General features: G+C 40.4%; 1 pseudogene; it reads left to right on the forward strand.

The window, feature by feature from the left end:
* The window catches only part of LOC142793084 (large subunit ribosomal RNA), an 11,804-nt pseudogene that overhangs the window by 1,749 nt on the left and 2,555 nt on the right, over positions 1-7,500 (forward strand).

A 7,500-nucleotide genomic window follows, 5' to 3' on the forward strand; every position in this document is an offset into this window, starting at 1 on the left:
TGCGTTGAAGGTGTCGGGCGTGAGCCCGCCTGGAGCCGCCGCTGGTGCAGATCTTGGTGGTAGTAGCAAATACTCAAGTGAGAACCTTGAGGACTGAAGTGGAGAAGGGTTCCATGTGAACAGCAGTTGAACATGGGTCAGTCGGTCCTTAGGGAAAGGAGAAATCCTTTCAGAAGCGGGCGCGTTTGTGCAGCTCAGTCTGTGATACGGAGACGCCCCGCTGCAACCAAAAGGGAATCGGGTTAACAGTCCCGAACCCGGCTACGGAGATCGGCTCTTCGGAGCCCAGTGCGGCAACGCAAACCAGCTCGGAGACGCCGATGGGAGCCCCGGGAAGAGTTTTCTTTTCTCTGTAAGGAGATCGAGTCCCTGGAATGGGTTCACCCCGAGATAGGGACGGTGGCTCCGTAGAGCAGTGCGGCTCTTGCGCTGTCCGGTGCGCTCCTGTCGGCCCTTGAAAATCCGAGTGAGGGAGTGTGATTTTCGTGCCGGACCGTACCCACATCCGCAGCAGGTCTCCAAGGTGAACAGCCTCTAGTCGATAGACCAATGTAGGTAAGGGAAGTCGGCAAAACGGATCCGTAACCTTGGGAAAAGGATTGGCTCTGAGGGCTGAGCCGGTCGGGCTGGGGTCCAGAAGCAGGAACGGCACTGCACCGGGACTGGGCGAGGCTCGCCGCCGTAAAAAGCGGTGCGGCCGAGCCCGGACCAGCGTCGGGACCTTCCTGTGGAAAGCCACAGCTGTGCATTTTCCGTGGGCTTCGCGCCTGAGGTTCTTGCTTCGGCCGGCAGAAAACAGCCAGGTACCTCCCGCTTCGGGGCCTTCTGCGATCATCAAATCTGTAAGTAGTCCTCTAAATTTGCTCGCATGACCTTATAAAGGCTTGGAGCGTCTCGGGCGATGCGAGACGGGCGTTGAAGCGACCGCAATCTGGCTAAATCAACGACGCACATCGCGGTTAGGGCTAGAGGTAGCAGCCACTGGCCTCACTTCGAACAAATTAGAAATTCGGCAAGAAAAAGTTGTTTCGCACCTTGAAAGCCACTCTCATCGCTCCTGGGACGTTCCGAAGCCTCGCCGCTACCATCTCGGCTTGATTCAGCGAGATACAGGAGATTTATCAGCAAAAATCAACTTTCTTACCACGTGTATGCGCCGGTATGGGGGCTGCCATCTTGGCTGGGCATAACTGTAGAGCCTGCCCCCTGGAGTTCAAAGTTCGATTAAAAAGCAATTGAGCACATTAATTATCCGTGATAGTGTTAAATTGTGCAGAGGAAGGATATAGGGTAGTGAGCTGAATCTGGCCAAATTTCGACCGTCGAGAAGAAATTAACAATTATTTTTTCCCACCATACGACCTTGTGGGGGCCGCCATCTTGTTGTGGGACCCAACCATTTTGAGTATAGCATTCATATCTCGGCTTCTAGAGGCTCTGGGATGATAATTTAGGTGTCAAAAGATTCGTTTAAATGTGGAGATAGACATAAAAAAAACCGCGAGAGCCTAGCACAATTGAGAACGCCAAAAAAATTAATTATTCAGGAGACATCTTCAGTGTTGCCTTCCTACTAATTTTTTTTTGGCTAGATTTGGCGGAACATCAGCAATTCACAAAAACAGCTAGGAAACTTCCAACTATTGCAATCCGAACCGAAAAGGGAGGGACACAGGATTACTCGACATCCGTGGCTGCTATTTTGGGTGAGACTACCCTGGTTTCGCTGAAAGGTAAACATGGGAAAGAACAAAAAAAATTCAGTGACAAAAGAGGAAATGTTGAGAAACAGCCCAGCGGTAAAGGCAAAGACGAATATAAAACAACCACTAGAAAAAAGAGCCCCGGGGGCAGTTACCGGAAAAGAGGACCACACTCTAACACCTATAGATGATGGTGATGATCAAGGGAGTTTGACTACAGTTTATTCAGAACATGAAGACGACTGGTGGTCTTCAGATGACGAAGCTCCGGAAACAGGGGAGAACCTCGCACAGGATAGACACCTCAGCTCTAAAACCAGCACAAATAAAGGAAGGGAAAAGGTAAGTAAATCTACACTAGAGGAAAACAAAGAGACACAGTCTCAACCGAATTCGGCACAGGAGAAGACAGATCGTAAGGATCATGAAAAACACAAAGATGAAGGAATAGATCAAGACAGTACAAAGGAGACTTCTAGGGCAAAACAGCTGTTAAAAAAGTTAATGAAAGTGGACAAGTCCTTTATGAAGGCGCTCTTGGCATTGGCGGCTGGAGATCAACAAAAGGAAAAGTTAATAGACAGGATCATGACGGAATTTTCTAGGACAAAAAATTTGGCATTGGAAGCCACCCATGAGGTAGCGAGGCTAGAAGGTGCCAGAGACAAAGAACAAAAGGCAACGACAACGGTCGCATCATATGCGGATGCGGTTAAAGGTAGGACGAGCACGACAACAGAGGGTAACCAAATTTCCCATCTCTCACAAACGCAAAAGGATGAGAATGAAAAACAGAGAGCCAAATTTGCACTTTTAGTCACGTCCGAGACGTTGAACACAGCAGAAGTACAAGCTGCCATAAAAAAAAGGATAGACCCACAGGAGCTCGGGTTAAGTGACCCAGAAATGCGAGAGGGGAAGCGAGGAATGGTAGTGTCAACCTCGTCAAAAGAAGGATTAAAAAACCTAGAAAACCTCATGGAAAACGACCCAGAACTCAGAGCAAGAATGAAAACGCAGAGGCCAAAAAGTAAGAAACCAGAATTAAAGATTATTGGCATAGATGAAGAACTCACATCTGAGGAAATAATTCGGAAACTCATTTCACAGAATAGATTAACATGTACAGAAGAAGATATAAAAATAGTAACCACATGGCAAGGTAAAGAAGGAAAAACGGTAATCGTAAGCTTGGAATACAGAGCTTGGAGACAATTGCAAGGTAAAGAGCAATTAAACATCGGATGGAATAGGTGCCGAGTATTCGACAATACTTATGTTCCAAGATGCACCTTCTGTGCTAAATACGGCCACACACAAAAATGGTGTAGATCTCAGACGCCGCGATGCACTGAGTGTAGTGGCAGACATCACTACAAAGAATGCAGAGTTGAAGATTACCTATGCAGCGCCTGCAAGCAGGACGGGTGGGAACCAGAAATGGTAAGTCATTCCATGATGTCAAGGGCATGCCCTACTTACAAAGCCAGAAGGGAGCAGGAGCTCGACAGAATTCTCCGCCAACTTGAGTTAACAGCACCCTAATTAGACAGGATACGCAAGCGGTATCCAAACGACAACTCCGGGTTTAGACAGTCTTTTCCCTCGTATAAAAAAAAAAAAAAAAAAAAAAGAAAAGAAATGGTGAATACAAAATTAAATTCAACAGAAAAATTAGAAATGATACAGGTTAACTTAGGCAGGTCCTTTAAGGCGAATCAGAATTTAAGCATTTATCAACAAAGGAGAAATCATCATATTTCATTAGTTCAAGAGCCCTATCACTTAAAAGGTAAAATTATACCATGTTCAATAAAAGATAGAATTATTGCGCATGAGGATAACCCAAAAGTTGGCATCATATTCCACTCAAGGGTAACCAACATATTTCCAGTACAAATAGAAGAGGATTTTATTGCAGTAATAATGAAATTTAAGAACAAACAACTTCTCCTAATCAACTGCTATGCAGCACCTAAGGGGAACATAGAGAACCTACTAACTAAAATAGAGAACGTGATTCAAAAAACACATATAGAGAACATTTTAATAACAGGAGATTTTAATGCAAAAAGCCACAGTTGGGGAGGTGACAAACTAGATGATAGAGGGGAATTAGTTTTAGAGTTTATTATTAAAAATAACTTAAACTTAATAAACGACAAGAACAGTGAACCAACATTCCAAAATTCAAGGGGCAAAAGTTGGATCGATCTATCTATTGTTTCAAACAATTTGATTAGGGAAGTTAAAAATTGGAAGGTTTTAAATGAACCTTCATACAGTGATCATAAATTCATCAAAATAGAAATATTTGAAGAGGCCAAATTACAAATGTTTAAAATAACTAAAACAGGGAAACAAAGAGCATTAACAGATTTACTAAAGATGGATTGGGAATTACAATCACGAAATCTGAATAATGTACAGGAGGTCGAGCATTTAATACAAAAATTTTATAATACATTGGAAAACTTATACAAAAAATATGAAAAACGCATTACCAAGGGAAAAGGTCAAGAGAAAAGCTGGTGGAACCTGGAACTAGAAATACAAAGGAAAAAAGTTAGAGCAATGAAAAGACGGTTCAAAAGAAGTCGAGGGGATATAAGAGAAATCTTTAAAGCTCAATATTATGAAGAACATAAATTATATGTAGAAAATATTGCACAGGCGAAAAAGAAGGATTGGGAAAATTTTTTAGCCAAAGTAACGAGGAATCCTTTTAATATAGGATACAAATTAGCCCGGAATCAAATTAAAAAAGCAGTCATTATAAAAAGCATGATAAAAGAGGACGGTTCATCAACAAATTGTCTTACAGAAACAGTCGACTATATTATAAGTAAATTATATGATTTAGCAGGAGAAAACGAAGTAAACGAAACAAAAGTCGAAGAAGAGGAAATAAACAATGACATTGAAGATGATGGGGAGTTTACGCAACAGGAAGTGGAAGCAATAATTAGGAACCTAAAGAAAGATATCGCACCAGGACCGGACAACTTAACAACGGAATTTATTCAATTAATAAATCAAAAGCAAAATACCTTTTTTGTAAATATATTTAATTGTTGTTTAAAACTAGGATATTTTCCTCAGGACTGGAAAGTATCAAAAATAATATTGATCCCCAAAAAGAAAAGTCAGAATACACCTGCAGATTACCGACCAATTGCAATAAACTCAATATTCGGAAAGATCCTAGAAAGCTTACTCAAAGACCGCATATATCACTTCTTATACAAAAACGAATTATTCCCCAAAAATCAATACGGGTTCAAGCACGATACCTCGACAATTCAAGCATTAGAGAACATAAAGAAAAAATTAGACCAAGCTTCTCTAGATAAAGAGGGAGCTTTGATTATATCAATGGATATCAAAAATGCATTCAACACCATTGATAAAAAAGAAATAATTAAGTACTTAGAAGAAAATAATTGCCCAAAAAATTTAATAAAATTAACCAATGCAATCATGACAAATCGGAAAATCTCGTACAAAAACGAAAACATTCAGAAAATGTATTGCCTAAGAAAAGGATCCCCCCAAGGATCCCCATTAAGTCCATTACTATGGACCATAATGATTACAGAGGTACTGAGGGAAAAATACCCAGAAAAAACATATGTGCAAGCTTTCGCCGACGATATCACAATAATAATTAAAGGAACATCTAAAAGAAAGCTACAAGATAAAGCAAACCAGACATTAAACATAATACAAAAATGGGGCCTCGAAAAAAAGATTGAATTCAATGCAACAAAAACCGAATTTATGGTTATTAAAGGAAAATATTCAAAAAGCCCACCAATACTTAAATTAGGAGACAATAAAATAAGAAAGGTACAGCAAATGAAAATATTAGGAGTAATCTTAGATGAAAACCTGTCTTTCCTTCCGCATTTAGATTATATAAAAGAGAAAGTGTTCGACTTGTCAATTAACTTAAACAAATTTACAGGTAAAAACAGAGGTATTAAAAACAAACAACTTAGGGAAATATATGTAAGGGGAATGGAAAGAATAATAACTTATGCAGGCCCAGTCTGGTATAGAAACATTGGCACCATAATCAAAAGATTGAAATCAATACAACGGAAACCATTAATATCGATAACTAAAGCCTATAAAACAGTTTCAAATAATGCATTAAACGTCTTAGCTAATGTTCCACCAGTACATCTAAAATTAGAAAAAGAGATAGAACTACACAACATTATCAAAAATGGAAAGCAGTTTATTTGGAATGACAAAATTTTCGATGCGGATTCTATTACTAAAAAAATTGACAAATGGAAAATTCATCCGTCTAAAAGATTAAGATTTAAGTTTAATAAAGAACTCAATCAAGAAACAGATTACAAAATTTTTACAGATGGTTCAAGCAATGAAATTGGAGCTGGGTCAGCTTTTGTAGTTATGAAAGAGCAAAAATTATTAGACACCAAACAATATTCATTACCAAAGTACAGTAACAATTTTGAAGCAGAAGCTATGGCTATAACCAAGGCCATAGAATATATTAGTTTACAACAAAATCGAAGCACCTATCATTTGCTGACAGACAGCCTGTCAGTCCTACAGGGGATAAATAATCCAGAAAACCTCAACCCCTATATATTTAAAATTAAGCAACTGCTCCAAAATGCTTCAGTAAACAACCAAATTATTCTAACATACGTAAAAGGACACAGTGGAAACATCGGCAACGACATAGCAGACGAATTGGCAAAAAAGGCAATAAGATTCGGAGAAGAAGTAGGGGTCCAAATTTCTAAGAATTTTATCAAAAAGGAGTTACAAAAAAAATTGTATCACAAATGGGAACAACTTTGGGCCCAAGACAAAATAGCTCGAAAAAGCTATATACACAATTGGATAAAACATATTAATCAGATTCCAAATCAATTTATTGCAAATTATCAGATTTCACAAATTTTAACAGGACATGGACGGTTTCCTCACTATCTGTTCAGGTTCGGGATAAAACAAAACAGAATCTGCCCTTGCAACATGGAAGAAACAGACATAGAGCATTATTTTACGATTTGTAAACTAACCGAAAAATATAGAGCACAGCTGAAGAGATTTTGTGGAGGCCCTGCTCAGGGAAAACGGGAACTTATTGAAAATGTACAGGCCAGGGCGATCCTGGAGGAGATGGTCGATACGATCAATAATAAACTGTAGGGACGTTACAGAGCATTAGGCAAACTGGGAAAAAAAAAAAAAAAAAAAAAAAAGAAAATTCCCGGCGGCGATTCCGTCACAAAAAAGAGGGAAAACGAGGCCGATTGCACTGCCACCGTCACCATCACTACGGGGAGGAGAAGTATAAACCCGACCACTTCATCACATTGACACACGCCTCTCCATTTTGGAAAAAAAAAAAAAAAAAAAAAAAAAAAAAAAGAAGGACTTCAATCCCAATCGGGTTCAACCTTTCCATGGTTGATAAGTTCGACCGGCAGCTCGCTGGTGGACCATAGGAGAGGTGAAGGGCGATCATGATCGGAGTTCTACTCGCCTCTGCCCTCCCTCCTTTCTCGGGATCAATTGACTGCCATCTGGAAGGACATGGTCTCATCTCTTTGGATTCCAACCGAGATCCACAAGTTGTGGTGAGGACTGAGACCTTCCACATGATGGCATGGCGAGTCAACTGAGGCCTCAAGGACAGGCCATCATGGCGGTTCATAATACTGGCCCTCTCGAGATGGTGACCCTAAAAGGACACAGTAACGGCCACTATTCCTACCCTCTTTAGTGGCATGTTCGTAGCCGGGAACTC

The sequence above is a fragment of the Rhipicephalus microplus genome, unplaced genomic scaffold (genome assembly GCF_043290135.1).
Source record: "Rhipicephalus microplus isolate Deutch F79 unplaced genomic scaffold, USDA_Rmic scaffold_273, whole genome shotgun sequence".
Classification (NCBI taxonomy): Eukaryota; Metazoa; Arthropoda; class Arachnida; order Ixodida; family Ixodidae; genus Rhipicephalus; species Rhipicephalus microplus.